The 15,192-nt window shown below is 37.4% G+C and overlaps 1 long non-coding RNA gene across 1 annotated transcript; it reads left to right on the forward strand.

Annotated features, from left to right (window-relative positions):
- Nucleotides 1–287: 287 nt before the first annotated feature.
- On the forward strand, nt 288–4,459 carry LOC135579094 (uncharacterized). Its single transcript, XR_010471520.1, has 3 exons — nt 288–421; nt 4,071–4,109; nt 4,327–4,459. It is a non-coding gene; the product is annotated as an uncharacterized LOC135579094 (long non-coding RNA).
- The last annotated feature ends 10,733 nt before the right edge of the window (nt 4,460–15,192 follow it).

The raw sequence follows: 15,192 nt of genomic DNA on the forward strand, positions 1-15,192 counted from the left end.
ATTTCCCAGCACTTTTGAGTGGAAAATTCCTACAGGTTCTCACAGTTTCTACTACTTGCTGGTGCTTGTCATTCCCCACCCTTTTGTAGCCACAGTAATCTCTGTATACGCATCTGAAAAGGCTCCCCCTGCCCCCTCTCACCTGTCAGCCTAAGCTGTTTTTCATTATGCTTTGACAGTGTACACACGTTATATTCTCCTTTCAGCCTGTAAGAGGTTTAAAGGTTCAGTATGGGAGGAGGAAACAGTCTATGAAGCTTAAATTATTCCTTTACAAATACGCTTCTGCTATTTTTCCTGTGTATTCACTTCTCCAACATCTGCCCATCCTGTGAGTGTATAAAATAATCCAATCATTTCTGCTGCTAAAATATTATCATCTGGTCAAATTGTGCTTGTCTCATTCCCTCACTGTCAACAGGTATGCTTGTTTACATGCTGATTGATTTAAAATATTAACCTGATTTTTTAGTATATAATTGCTCTTTTCACTTTCCAGCATGTTTTTGTACTAGGGAATACCTTTTTATTTGTTCTATTCTTGTTAATTAAAAATACTTCTGTAATGAGGTTGGGTGGAAGAAATTCAAGTCTAACAGGAGAATTGATAAGAACTGGACACATCACCCTTGTGAGGTTTGTCTGTCACTATGTGATAACTTTTTTCAATAGGCCAGATATGTCTGTAGAATATCTGAGAAATGTCATGATGTAAGTTTTAAAGGAAAGGTAGAAACATACCAATTAGCTTTTAATTAATGTACTGTTTTACTCCCATGGATCTGATACCCACCTAGCCATGAAGATTTGCCTTTCCTGGAATATCAAATAAATAAATAAGGAGAAGCAGCAGAATGTATTTATTTATTTATTTATTTATTTATTTATTTATTTATTTATTTATAAATAGGTTTTACAGTCACGATATAAAAAGAGAGAGCTCTAATTTGCAGTTGATGTCATTGGTAAGAGCTCTGTTTATCTGGGAGTAATACATTATACTAGAAAAAAAGGTTTAATGGTTGCCTTAATTTCAGTTAGCTTGGCCAGTGTTCCTTTGGGCGCACTTGTTAAGCCAATGGGGTATTATTCTGTGAGGTTTATTGCTATTTTCTCCACAGAATCTTCAACTTGTGCTTTTCATTAAGAACAGTGTTATTTTGCAAGTACCACATTTAAGCTATGCTCTTAGAGTAACAGTGTCCTATAGGTTCTACTTTCTTCTATTTTTATGAAGCTTTTCAAATGTAGTATGATCAATTCTTCTAAAATGCCTGTACCTACAATCTGTTCTCCCATGTATCTGGAAGATCTGGCACGATTTAAAATTACTGCTTATGCATCTTTTGACAATATATTTCATGCTATTTTATAATTTTCATTCAGAATCCAGAATTTTGGTTAATTTCTCAGGATATTTTGAATTCCTGATTTTGAGAAAGGGAACTGGATTTTGCTTTGTAGCAGTATTGTATTGTAAATCATCTATATCAGTCACATACAACAGGCACAGAGTTTGTGTTTCTCTTTCATATTTGGGAATATTTTTGAGATAGAGAAAAAAAACCCATCCTTCTATCTTATTTTTGGTTCAATTGCTGCCTGTGTTTAAAACTAATCCTAACTGAACTGGGGTAGATTGTTCACCCATTAGATTTTCATTAATTTAAAGTTAATTCTTATGCTTGATGAGCTTTTTCACTGATCAGTCTTGTTCTGGAGTAGAAAACACAATTGTTTATCTGGTATCCTTTTGCGAACAAGAAAAAAGCATAACCAAAGGAGAATCTAGGAAATTATGCATACAAGTAAACTTAACTTTAATTCCCCAGAAAAAATCTGAAATAAATAATAAAACTGACCATTTAGAAGTACTGAACTGATCTAGTTTCAACAGAAAACAAAGTATGAGGGCTCATGGGCAGGAGAACTGCATATGTTACTGTAAGCAAATAAGGAAATATGTTCTGTATTAATATATGGGTAGGGTGAGTTTAAAAGTGTTTTTTCTATCACCTGTGTTTTTATTATCTATATTAACTACTGTAAACATTTAACAGACCCAGCCTTACTTGTAGTTTCATACTCAATAGCTCTTTTGATTTTAACAATGATCCATTGATAACTGCTCTCTGAGTGCATTTTTAAGAAGTTCTCTACATTGAAGAACAGAGTTAGAATTCAAACTGATCTTGGTAATTTGCTTTAAAAAATTTGTATACTACTATACTACTCAAGATGGTCAAGAGGAAGATACCTCGCCTAGAAAAGAAAAATTTACCACACAAAAACAGGTCAAGGGTTAAATGGTGGGTTGTCAGGTCTACAGAAAGAGATCTAAGGGTCTGAATAGGAAATTAAATAGGAGTCAATGTTTTTACACTTGTGAGAAAGGCAGGAAATCTACTTGAATGCATAAATATTAATGTAGTTTAAAAAATGACTGACATGATTCTTCTCTGCTCAGCACTGATAAGACTTCAGCTGGAATGCTGCAGACAATTTTGGGTACTGCAATTTGACAAGAACTTACACCAGTTAAAGAAGGAAAGCAACAAGAATTGATAGTTCAGAAATTGAAATATGAGAGGAAAGTTCGAGATTATACCTTCTATACTTTTTAGGGGTGCTGACATCACCAAATATCTTGTTCCTGAAAGCAAATTTGTGTGGGGCACAAGAAGGAACAAAATAATATTTTCAGCACTCTTCCACCTTTAGTATTCCAAGAAACTATCAGTTCTTATCCCAACATCTCTGTGTCAAGGACCCCATGCCAGAATTACCGACTACACTCACACTTATAAACTTAATACGAAAGGAGCATGGGCTCAAGTCTTGGTATGTGACCATTCATTCTGCATAATTATCAGCATGAATCCTGGCATACTTTTGGTGATACCAAGGCATCATCTGGGGTGTGTCTGCCCCAAGGACCCCTTCCAGCCAGCTGAATTTACAAGGTCACCTTGTCCTGGAGGCTGTAGGGGGAGATTGCCAAAGGCGCTCTGCCTTTTTCTTCAGGGTCCAAGAACATCCCATATACTTTTGTATCTATTAGCATAGACAACAGCATGGTGTCTTCGTAGACCTCCAAGCAAATGTCAGGTTGTCTACACAGCAACTGTAGACTCATTTGTATCAGTCATTGAGCTGCTCTTGACTACCTTGGACTTCTTCCTGTGGCTTCTATAAAGTTTCTCCATTTTTCCTCAAATTATCCTAGCTAGCTTCAAAAAAAAAACCCTGTTTTCAGAACTGAAAAACTACAACTCTACCCAAGAATAACAGTTCCCATTTCCTCCTTGGTTTGATTCTGCCTGGGCGTGCAGGAGTTTAGCTGACTAAAACAAACCGCAAAGCAGTGCTAAAGCAGAAAGACAAAGCCAGGCAGTCACTCGTGATATTACAGCACCCTCAGCTCCCTGTCCCAGAGTGGTAGGAACAAAGAGGGGGCTACAGCAATTTGGAGTGGACATGAGAACCAACTTGCGAGGTGAGGACAGGGACAGCTACAATCTGGGAGGGAGAAGCACCTATTTGAGGGTTGCAGCTATGGGCAGTGTAATAAACAGCTGTCACCACCCACCAGCAGCCCTGTCACTGTCAGGTCTTCAGAGATTCAGGCAAATTGTGTTAACGTCCCTGATCAAAGTGAGCGGCTGATGGAATAAACATGCTGACCTTATGGTCTGCTTATAATAAACTCCAACAATACTTCTCACTCTAACTGCAGGCAATTCAGACTGCTTTCTCAAGTTATGTTTGCTAAAATCAATTCCTAATGAACAGTGTAGGTGGAAGATAAATGAAAACATCTCATTGATACTGTAAAATGTCACAAAGGCTTATTTGAGCTTCATCATCAACTCGTTCTGCTGGGTGCAAATCCCCACATACTCTCTCTTTTCACCATAATTGTAGCAAAAAATCCTTACAGTATTTCCCTGAAGAGAGCATTCCCTCTGGTTGCTGTAGGAAAAATAACATATGTCTAGTAATGCAGCCATTTTCATTACATACTGTTCAATTAGGACATAGCAAGGAAATTTTTTATTTTTTTTTTCCAGGAAGCTGGACAGTTTGTGAGCTGAAAACTGATGCTACAGGTAACTGACTACATGGCACGCGTTATTTATCAAGCAGCTGTTGCTACCTTGGTTTGAAAATGTAGCTGATAAAAAAAAATATGCTTTTAGTAGTTCATACTTCAAAATTTAAAAGTTCCAATATTTTTCAATTACATGGCCAAGGTCCCCAGAACTTTTTTTAAACCTTTAAATAGAGGTTTTAAGACTCACAGATGGAAACCTTTCTCTATTACAGAAGCTGTATTTCCTAGGTGACAAGTGGAGAGTCTCATCACCTGTGGAGCCAGCAGCTGGGACAAGATTAATTAGTGAAGCTGAGAAGGTAGTTGTGCCTGAACCTGCAAGACAAAAAGAAAAAAATATCCTCATTCTTAGACTTCAAGAGGAACATAAATATCGTCTCTTTTTTTCTATTATATCACTAGGACTGAAGTTTCACTCACCTATTCAAAGTTGATATATATTCTAGATACGGAAGAACAGCTGAAAACAATTGATAGTCAACCACATAAAAGTTAGAGATAAGCTATAATATTTTTTTCAGGACAGTTCTCACATTTACTGACAAAAACTTAGAGTTACTCATGTCAGAGAAATGCAATTCTTGTGTGGGTTATCTATGATGGTATCTATCAGCTTGATGTACGCTTAATTTGGGAGCTGAGTTTTAACTCATATTTCTTGTGACATAGGACTGAATTTCATCATTCACTAGAGGGACAGTTAATCTAATGAAGGTGAAGAACTCAGTCATTTTCAAAACAAGTATGGATCTGGCTAACTGGGATATCTGGCCATAAAATTAACTTTCTTACTTAAATGGTTGTTTATCATTATTTTACATAAAAGTGTGTGTGTGTATCCATATATACCTTTAGACCTGATATAATCTCCTCAGACACGGCATTTCTCTTCTTGTATGGATCTACCTGAATGCAGGGCATTTTGTTGCTGGCATGATCCCACCATGGATGCTGTTTTGCCAAAACTCAAAAGCCACAGCAACACTGAACCAACATATGTGAGTCCTGCTAGTGGTGATACCACCAGATACTACTGCTCCAAAAGTGGTGGGAGAGGGACTTCAAGGCAGGCTGGGCTGGCAAGAGTGGTAGTTGCCACATGGACACAATGACTGGGAAAAATGGGAGTGATCCAGAAACTGAGAGTGCCTGTGGCCTGGGAGGAGACGCTGTGGACAGGAAGAGAGAGAAAATAAGGTGGTCCGGAGGAAAAGCTCTGGAATGATATGCATCATTGCTTATGAAAGTGCCATGACAAAAAAATACCCACCCTAGTAAAAAATGAATTTGCAAAACATTTTGTAGTGCAAATCTCACTTCTAAAGCATGTCCGCTGAATTATCTATTATGCATTAGCTCATTTTAAAACCCGTGAAGTCTGCAGAAGGCTGCATTCCTTCTGGACCAGGAGCTCTACACATACTGTCTCCTAGGGACAAAAAAATAATTACTGAAGATCACCCTTTCCCAGACAAGCACTGTGAACTGTTTAGCTACTAATTTACAATTTAATCCTAGGGTCCTCACTGAAATAGGTTTTTAGATGCTAACTGGAAGCCAACAAAATTGTTATTTAAACTCATTACATTTGAAAAAAACAGAAAACAAACTTTTGGTCGTGTGGTATAATTGAAGCTGTTTCTTTTGTGGGGAAAAGAGGAAACAATGGAATAGGATTGTGTGATTTTTTTTTTAAGTATTATTTGTTGTCTCACTCACAAGTATGGTCTGCTTTCTGATTAAATATAATTTATACTTTTTTCTCAACATGTAGGATGAGTGATAAATAATAGTTTACTGTTTCACCAGTTATAGTGTTTTAAACTTTCCATAGAGACCCCATATTTTTAAATGCTGTTTTGAGAAGCATTTTTAAAAGTTTAAGTGTCTGGTACAAATACAATGGGATAAAGAATCAGACTTTGTAAAAAATGACAGGTCATTAGTGTTCTAATTGCATATATTTGTTTGGAAACAGTTAATGAGAGCAACCAATACTATGAGACTTGTTTTCTTATAATGGAGTATGCTTGAAAAAAAGATTTTTTTCCCCAACTCCTCCTCTGTGGCTTTTTTGCTGTTACCCTGTGTAGTGAAAGCAGTAAGTTCTGCTTAGTGTTGAAGACTCAGTTCATGTTCAAAGGATCACATTTTCTTTTGTTGTAAGTGAACTGACAACACTTTAGCACTGCTCATTTAAACCATCTGAGATTCTAGTTTTTGTTGTGGCCTTTTCCACCCTTTTCCATGCATTTTAAACAGCATTGCTGAAAAGGTACTGAGGTCCAGACTTGCTAAATTATTTCAGTGCCCATGTTTCTCTGAAATCAATATGATTTATGTTCCTAACTGGTTTTGAGCAGCCAAGACTGAAGGATGCAGTGATGTGAAGGCACGTACAATGTGAAGCAATACCAATTTAAATTTTATTGTGGTTGTCTTCAGTACTTTAGGAGAATAAAAACCTGCAGAAAAACAAACCATAGGAAAGTATTTTAGAGGCTTTAGGAAAAAAAAAAAAAGAAAAAAAAAAAGTGGAACTTTCCTCTTTGGTAATTTTCATATGAGTGAAATATTGTACAAGTAACTCCCAGGTGATCCCCTGTCATTTTTGGCTCTCAATCTAGAAGCATGTGTATGTCAATACTACAAGCTTGCTTTCCCTGGACTGTATACCTGCTCTTTGATGTTCACTGAAATGTTGTGTGCTACAGTGACAATAACATACAATTCTGCAGAATTCAGTGGGGATCATCCCAGGTACAAGAAAGAAAGTAGAACAATGCTCACTTAGCTCACATTTCAAATTAAAAAGTCAGGCTCATGATACACCAAAGCTACCATTTTTCGTAGATTTCCAATACCTCCAAATCTCATTTCTCAGGTAAAGTGATATATTAGAAAGCATAAAATGCAATAGGTATTGAAAATCACAAAAATACTATGTTAGTGTTTATTATTATTTACCTACTGAGATAAATGAACTGTGTCATGTGTACTATCATCAAAAATAGCATTGATATTTGTCAGATGTTTTCTACCTTGCAGTGATCTCAGAGTTACATATTGCCTTGGAGTGTGCATTGCAAATCTGGAAAAATTATCACACAAAGCATGATGTAAAAGGTCCCTTGCAAGATGTGTTATTGGAGTGACAGGATGCCATACCAGATGATACTGGGTAAAACAAAACAAAGATATACCAGCAGCTGTTGTGTTTTCCTACTCACTCACTGAGAACATATCTCAGCTTTTAGGCTATTGCTTGGAGTCCATCCAAACCATCTGCACTCATACAGCCTGCAGTGAAGTAAATGCTGTGGGGTCAAACTTGCACTTTGTGAAAAAAGACAGTCTCTTTGGCTTCCTAATGAAATCACCTATGAATTACAGGTGCTTGTAACTGGCACTATTAGGTATTTTGTATGAAGTAGCTGAAGGATGTAGAATGGATGAAGGAACTTCTGTGAAAGCTATATGCAATACACTAATGCAACACAAATATGAAGGGTCTCCTGGCAGCCACCCGCCAAAACCACAGTGGAATAACTGGAAATCATCTGTTGGTTGTAATGACCAGACACAAAGTTTGGATCATCTTGTAAACAACACCAACATTGGATTTAAACAAAGACTTTTCCATGAAAAGCATGAGTTGCTGAAGAACTGTTCTGTGAAGTTTTCTGAGTATTTTTAAAGGATTTCTGTTTGCTGATGATAGTGTTTGACTCTTGCTCTATAAATTCTTGAAGTGTAACAGGCTAAAGATGATGAACAAGACATTGATATGAGCCACTCAGCAACAGATGGTAAAATATCGTTCTTCCACTGTTTGGGACACAATTTTAAACAGATAGGTACTGGAATGCTCTTATCACAAATTCTCTTTAGATTGTAGGCAATGTAAATGAATTATATCTATGTTTTATTTTTCTAATTCTTAAAAAAATTCCAAGTCCTGTTACTTAGAGTAAACCAGATTTATACTGTTTATCTCAAGAGCTAAACTTTCCCTGCTGTAATCATTAATTTTGCAGTTATACGAAAATGTGTAAGTAGGTGCTATATGCTGTACTAATGTCATATTCAAAGTGACAGACTGTAAAGAGGAAAAGAACAGCTTTTTTGTTCTGAAATAAGCTGATGCACTCAGAACTATGGTGGTTGTTTTCCGTATTCCAACTACTTTTTAATATTACAGGTAGAAGGACATGAGTGTCTGCTATCTAGGAATGAAAACTTAAGTGGCAGAGAGATTATACAATTTACTTTTATACAAGGAAGAGTTTTACCTTTTTTTTTTTTTTTTTTTAAATTAAGATGTGTAACATGTTGTTAGAAATACATCGACACACTAAGGTACCAACAGGTGATGCGAAAATATGTATTACACCAGAGATCCCTTGTAATGCTTCTCAATCGCTTTTCGGTGATTAGTTTGTTTCTATCTGTCTGCTCTCCACAAAAGGCTTTATTCAACTCAGGGTCTTGTTCTCTCCCTTTAGCAGAGTATGTCCTTAACACCTCTCCCCATATCTTTTGTCAGCTTTAATTTCTAGAATATTTTTTTTTTTTCTTCTCCATAATCACTACAGCATCCTTTCTATAGATACTGTATGTCAGTGTAATAAATACAGGCAGGCGAAGACTTCCTTGGGTGAGGTGCATGCAAGAAAACTTGTAAATTGTTAATTAGAGAATTATGCACTTCTGTTATTTAAAAGGGGCTAACAGGAGAATACTCTTTGTGTCCCTAGTTTGATAAAGTAAGACATTTAACAGTCCTCTAGTGATTTACCTCAAATTAGAAGGATTACTATGTATCCTTACTTGTGTTCTTTGTTGAAACATTACAGCTACATAACTAAATTGACTCTGAATTGGTCTACTTAAGGCCACTGAAAGACTATCCTGGTTAAACTGTTTTATCTCCTGGTTAGTCATTTTAGTGTAATCTGATGCAAACTGAGAAAGTTTTAATGAAAGTAAGTGCATATATAGAGGTTTGCAGCAACTGAACTGGAACAATTTAGAATCAAATTAGAATCAAATTATCTTCCTGAGTCCACGGCTGTGGTGGAGCTCCTCTGAAGCTGTAACATGTAAGCAGTGACAGAGCTAGTTTAAAGGGAGCACCTATGGAGACATGGGTTATTTCTTTAAAAGCTGTAGAAAGTAGCCAGGCAGTAGGAGCCCTGGGGAAGATGTAGCAGTAAATTAAATGAAGGGAGGATTTGGAGCCAATAATCGCTTTCTGTATTCTATATAATGACCTTTGAGTGCTAGGAGAAATGTTTTGTGGTTCTTTACAGCTGCTGCAGGAGAACTCTTCTCCTAAAACTTCAGTCAGTGTGCTGTCTTTGAACTGAGTCCTTAGCATCTGTCCTGGCATCATTTTCAGCCCTTGGTCTGTGAATATGAAGGCCAAAGTTTTGCTTTTAAAATATGTAATAAACCTGATTCTTTCTTAATCTAAAGCTTCCTGATGTCTGTGCTTTTATCTAAAAACAATGGCTTTGAGATACCACACCAATATTGAGTCTCAGTGTCTACATCTGCAGTGGCCTGCACAGGTGCCAGGGGCAGGGCAGACCTTGCTGGTGGAATGGCACTCAGCAGGATCCGGGCCAGGATTCCATGCCAAGTCCTGTGTACTGGTACAGTGCAATAGCCAAACAGGCAAGGGTCCTACAGCACAGGTCCTACAGTTAGGGATCCCTTTGTTCACATTTCTTCCTAGGGGCTGGGTGTGCCTGGAAAACAGCTGTCAAAGGGAAATCTTTATGTTCTGTGGTGTACCCTGCCCCTGGAGAATGCACTTAAATGCTTAATTCATCTGCTGAATCACGTAAGACTGAAGCTTAGAAGGGGAATGAGAAATATGGGTTGGCTTAAAACAAGCGTGAAATCTGGTAACACAGGTGAGCACTCCCAAATCCTTAAAAACTTAGCAGTATACAGTTTCAGTTTCTATTTGCATTATGTTGTACCTCATTAGATCTTGGTCCAAGAAGTCCGAGAAACCACTGGCCCAACAGTGCTCTAGCCTCTTCATCTTAAACATATTGTTTGTTACAAGCTGCTTCTAAACACAGTAGTTCATCCTGTTCAGTACAATTATATTTTTAATAGTAGTGTTCCATCTACTTGGTTTAGAAATATCAATGCTCCAACAATATAGTGATTGAATTATTTTTCCATGAAGCTACAAACATTGTCGTTAATATTTTTGGCAAGTCACAGCAGAGGAGCGATGGGAAGTGAAAGCGTGCAAGTCAAACTAGATTTGTTTCCCATTCAGCCAAGTTAAAAGGCTTCTAGTCTTCCTGGGTAAAATATAATCAGCACTTTTTTTCTTTTTTCTTTTTTTTTTTTTTTTGAAAGACCTACTGCTGGTATAGAATGATGAGTTCTTTTTCTCTCTTATTTTCTTGTTTGTGGAAAATGTTACACTTCTGAATATGTTCTCTGTGAGATCAGTTATAGACATTTCAATTAAAAAAAATAAAATTGAGATCATTCAGTATATTTTCCCCCATAATCTATTTTCCAGTTTTTGCAGTATTGTGTAATTCATCTCAGTATGTATTTTTCATTTGCAGTAGGAACACCTTTATATCTTCTTGACATCTTGCATTTCCCTTGTGTTGATATAAAAAGCATCATTCAGTCAGCAGTGAGCACACATTGGTTCTGCTTCTTCAGCTCTCTGTGAGATCTTCCAGCTTTTATCTTCCTGCCAATTTGCATTTTGGTTTTAGCAGAACAATCTTTTATTGCAACTTCAATATAGTCTCATACAATTACCTTTGAGGACTTACCCATCTTCAGCTCTCCAGGTACATGGCAGCCTCTCTCTCTTTCTTCTGAAAGTTTATCAGCCATTTTAGATATAATATAAAACAGAAAGATCAAATGATTTATTAGTTTTGGCTTTTCTCCTGCGACACCTCCAGGGCTTTAACAGTCTCCCTGCCTACCCTACCTTCCCACTCCTAGCCCAAAGCTCGTCTTCAGCACTTTATTCCATTTCATCTCTACAGGCCATTCTGTCCAGTTCTCCATGACCTCTCTCCCTGATGTTCATGGCTTTCAAGCTAAGAACTTGATTACTGCAACTAATTAATTAATGGAACCTGAAAATTTGAAAATTCTTTCTTTCTGGTCATGCTGCCAAATCTCCCTCCCTTTACATCACTTCTGTGTTTCACGTAAAATCCCAGGTTTTTCTTCTAACTTCAAGACATTGTACATGTTCATTTCTTTCTCCTTAGCTGCTGGTGTTATCTTCTTGTGTAAACTTTCATTCTGAACCATTCTGCCAACACAGCAAACTTTGAATTTGGTGCCTGACTTCTGTTACTGGATTCACACTCTTCTGTGCTAATATTGTTGCACTGGATTAATCTGTAAGTCTGCAACAATCTCTTCCTTGAAATCCTCCATTAAATTCCTTTCTGTTATGATAACAACACAATTAATTTACCAGTGAAAGCTGTATCAAGAATCCCAATCCCTGTATGTGCAAACTAGTTTTGTAAGATTCGGAAAATGTATGTACACACATACTAACCCCTTTTAGTATATGAAAACTTCGTTGTTATCCTTGCCCTTCCTTGTTCTTTAATGCTTATTGAATTTTCTGTTTAAATAAACAAATCAAATCAGGGGTCCTACACCCTCAGAAGTTATGTTTGGTTCATCCTGCAATCCAACAGATTTCTATTATTTTTCAATGTCTATTTTGAAGTAATATAAATTTGCTATCCTTTGGGGGCACAAACATATGTGAATGCATTTCTTCCCTAACACCACCTTAATCGTACATTAAGTAACTAACTTAACAATTATCCTTATCTATGTTATGAAATATGTAAAAATTCATACAATTATTGAGGGTTTTTTTTGTTGAGGTTTGTTGTGTTGTTTGTTTGTGTTTTGTTTTTTTTTTTTTCTTTTTCCTCCAGGGGAAAGAAAAAGTAAAATCTATGAAATCTGACAAATAACATAAACCAGAAATTCCTAATTACAGTGTTGAATGTAAGCACATTTAAGTGCATCTTATTAAAGCCACGAGCAATGTGAAAGGAACCTGTCTATAACCTGAAGATATTTGCTCTCTTGCTTCTCTAGAACTTGAAAAATAATTTAAGGTAGAAGGCATGCATGGAAAACAAGGCAAGTAGCCACTGAAATTGCATGGAAATTCTTCTGAAAACTGACTTTGAATTAAACTAACAATGATATGGAAAATTTAGACACAATAATTAAGTTATGACAATATTGTATTGTTTTATCCACAACAGAATAACTTATACAGATTCTTAGAAAATATAGTGATAGGATCTCTTCTACCCATAAAATGTACTTGAGACAGCATATAAATGCTAAACAAGGATACCTAAGAGCAAGTATATAAAACAAGCGGAATTAATAAAGAATACCAAATGTCTAAGAATGCAGCCTTGAGGTAAAACCTTTAGCCTTGCCTGAAAAATGAGGGAACTTTGTCAACATTTGTAATGATGCCCTTGGGCATTGCAGCATCCTAAGGTCACATCAAATTTCTCTTTAAGGATGCAGAACAGGCATTTGTTAATTTTCTGACTTTTTCATCCAAGGACATTTTTCTTGATCCAGGACCCCCATAGTGTTCAGCAGGAATTTTGGGATCACCACAGCTGAATGGCTTGGTTTGTGGTATGAAACATCCCTAGGGAGTCTGAGTGGCCATCTGAGGGCCATGACCTGGATGCAGCTGTCAGCCTCAGGACTTGAGCTGCTCACATCGTGTAACCAGCAACACAATGTTGTGCTGCTGTGGCAGTTGCACATCCTCCCTGAGATCCGGGGCCTTCAATAGGGCAGCTGGTGGCTCCTTAGCACCTTTTGTGCCCCATTGTGCCTGTCCCAAGGTACATGTAGGGTGGTGCCAAGGGGCTGATAGTCACATCCTCCCCCACGCCGGGGCAGGGTGACTTTACCTCCACCAAGCTGGGGGGGCAGGAGGGGTTGGACTCTCGGTCGACTGACAGCATCCTCAATGAAGGATGTGCCCAGAGAAGCTGAGAAGCTTCTGGACTACGTTGTAATGCCCACAGCCAGATCTGACCAGGCTATAAAATGGGGTCCCGCAGCAAACCCCCTTTGAGTGGTCTTCTCGGAGCTGCAAGTCTGTGAACTGGACCCCCCCCTTAGGCTGGGACGCTGTCTAAGGAGACTTCCCAGGACTGAGAGCACCTCACCTCCTCCTGTGGCGAGTGGTTATTTACTAGATATAATGTTGAATGAGACCTTGCCTAACCCAGGCAAGTGTGAGCTCTCACCTAACCCAGGCGAGTGAATATTTCTTGTGGGTATCCTGGAGTGAGAGGCCTCTGTTTTTTGTTTCTTGTGAGTGTATGAGTGCACGTTGTAGATCCTCTTTATTCGCATTTTGCTGCACCCCAATAATTTCCTCAACTGATATCCGAACCTGTATTTTATGTTGTTGGGGTGCTAAACAATTGTATAAACCCTGTTCCTAGTTGGTATATTGGCTACACTTTTCCAGCTAGAATAAAGTCTGTTTTGGAACTTATTGTCCATCTAAAACTGACTTTGGGGTGCCTCCGTGACAGTTACCATCACTGTCCAACAAACAGATTATAGATAATTAAAGTACATGAGCAGAGCTTGCTGACAGTGTGCTGTGCCCAGTTTTGTTCTGCAGTGGAGTAATGGACTCCATTGCAATAATTTTTATGCCTGCAAGGTTCTCCCACAGCTCTTCTGCCTTGTGATTTTTTGGAGAAGCTGATACCTGTCTGGAGGATGGGGGGCCAGAGGAGTATTTTGAGATGAGGTTCACCATGAAGCTTGTTAGCCCAAATTAGTGTTAAGGGGCTAGAACAACATCTGACGCAGGCTGCAGATCAGGAGAGCTTTTTGATAAACTATGCTGGTTTTCACTGTAGAGTTTGTCCTCGCTGAGCTGTTATAACAGATCTATGTAGGTGCCAGTGTTTCTTACATGTATTGATGAAATTCACTATCTGAAAAGCACTGGTCTTTTTTCATCACCTTGACCTACTCTGTAATGGACATCAATCTGTGGACATCATATTTGCATTCAGTAACCCTGCAATAATTTTTTTAGGTATTTTTTAAGCTCACAAATGAATCAAATGTTATTTGAGTGCCATTCAGTCATGAGAAACTGTTTTCTGGAAGAAGTGTGGACCTCATGTCTTGAGCTCCTGGTTCCCTGCTTCATCCTTCACAATGATCTTTAGAAGTCCTATTCTTACCCTGGATGCAGCACCCTTAGTGCAGATATTTTATTGCCAAATGTACTATAAGACTAGGCTCCACAAAGCACTTAGGCATGGATGAGCCATTCATTCATTTTGCTGGAGCCACAGACAAAGTAAAAGTTAATTATATGTGCAAGTAAGTTCTTTGCTGCATTAGGGCCTGTATCTCTTTAAAATAACAACAACAGAAACAAACACGAAAACAAAAACACCAAACCATGTTCAACAGTAACATATAAGTAAAAATACTGTCATGATAGTTATTAAAAGTTTATATAGTAGGGAGAGGAATGGGGAAAGAGATTTAAAAATATTCAGTTTCTCTGGGACTAAATGTAGCAGATTTGGTTGATTTTGTTTGTTTGTTTGTTTGTTTGTTTTAAAAAAGATCTTTTGTGTAGTAATATTGAACAAGTTACACAATTGTATGTATTTGTTCAGGAAAAAATATCCATGTTATGAGAAAATTTCTCCTTGATAATAAAATATCTAGAGGAACAGACATTTCCAACTTCAGTAAAGGGTGTATAGATCAAACATGAAAGTGATGTCAACTTACGAGAAAAAAATGCATTAATTTTAAATATCATAAAACACATATTTATTTACTGCTGGAATGTCTGTGAAAAGACTGCCTTTTTTCCAGGTGTTTGTTTTCTGGACTTTCCGTAGATACTATACATGCACTCACTACATAAGAAATAAAATTGCATTTCAGAAATTCATTTTGATCCCAATGAACATTGCATTAGATTCTAAAAGAACATTACTTTGAAGGTAAGA

This window comes from Columba livia, chromosome 3, assembly GCF_036013475.1.
Source record: "Columba livia isolate bColLiv1 breed racing homer chromosome 3, bColLiv1.pat.W.v2, whole genome shotgun sequence".
In the NCBI taxonomy this organism is placed as follows: domain Eukaryota; kingdom Metazoa; phylum Chordata; class Aves; order Columbiformes; family Columbidae; genus Columba; species Columba livia.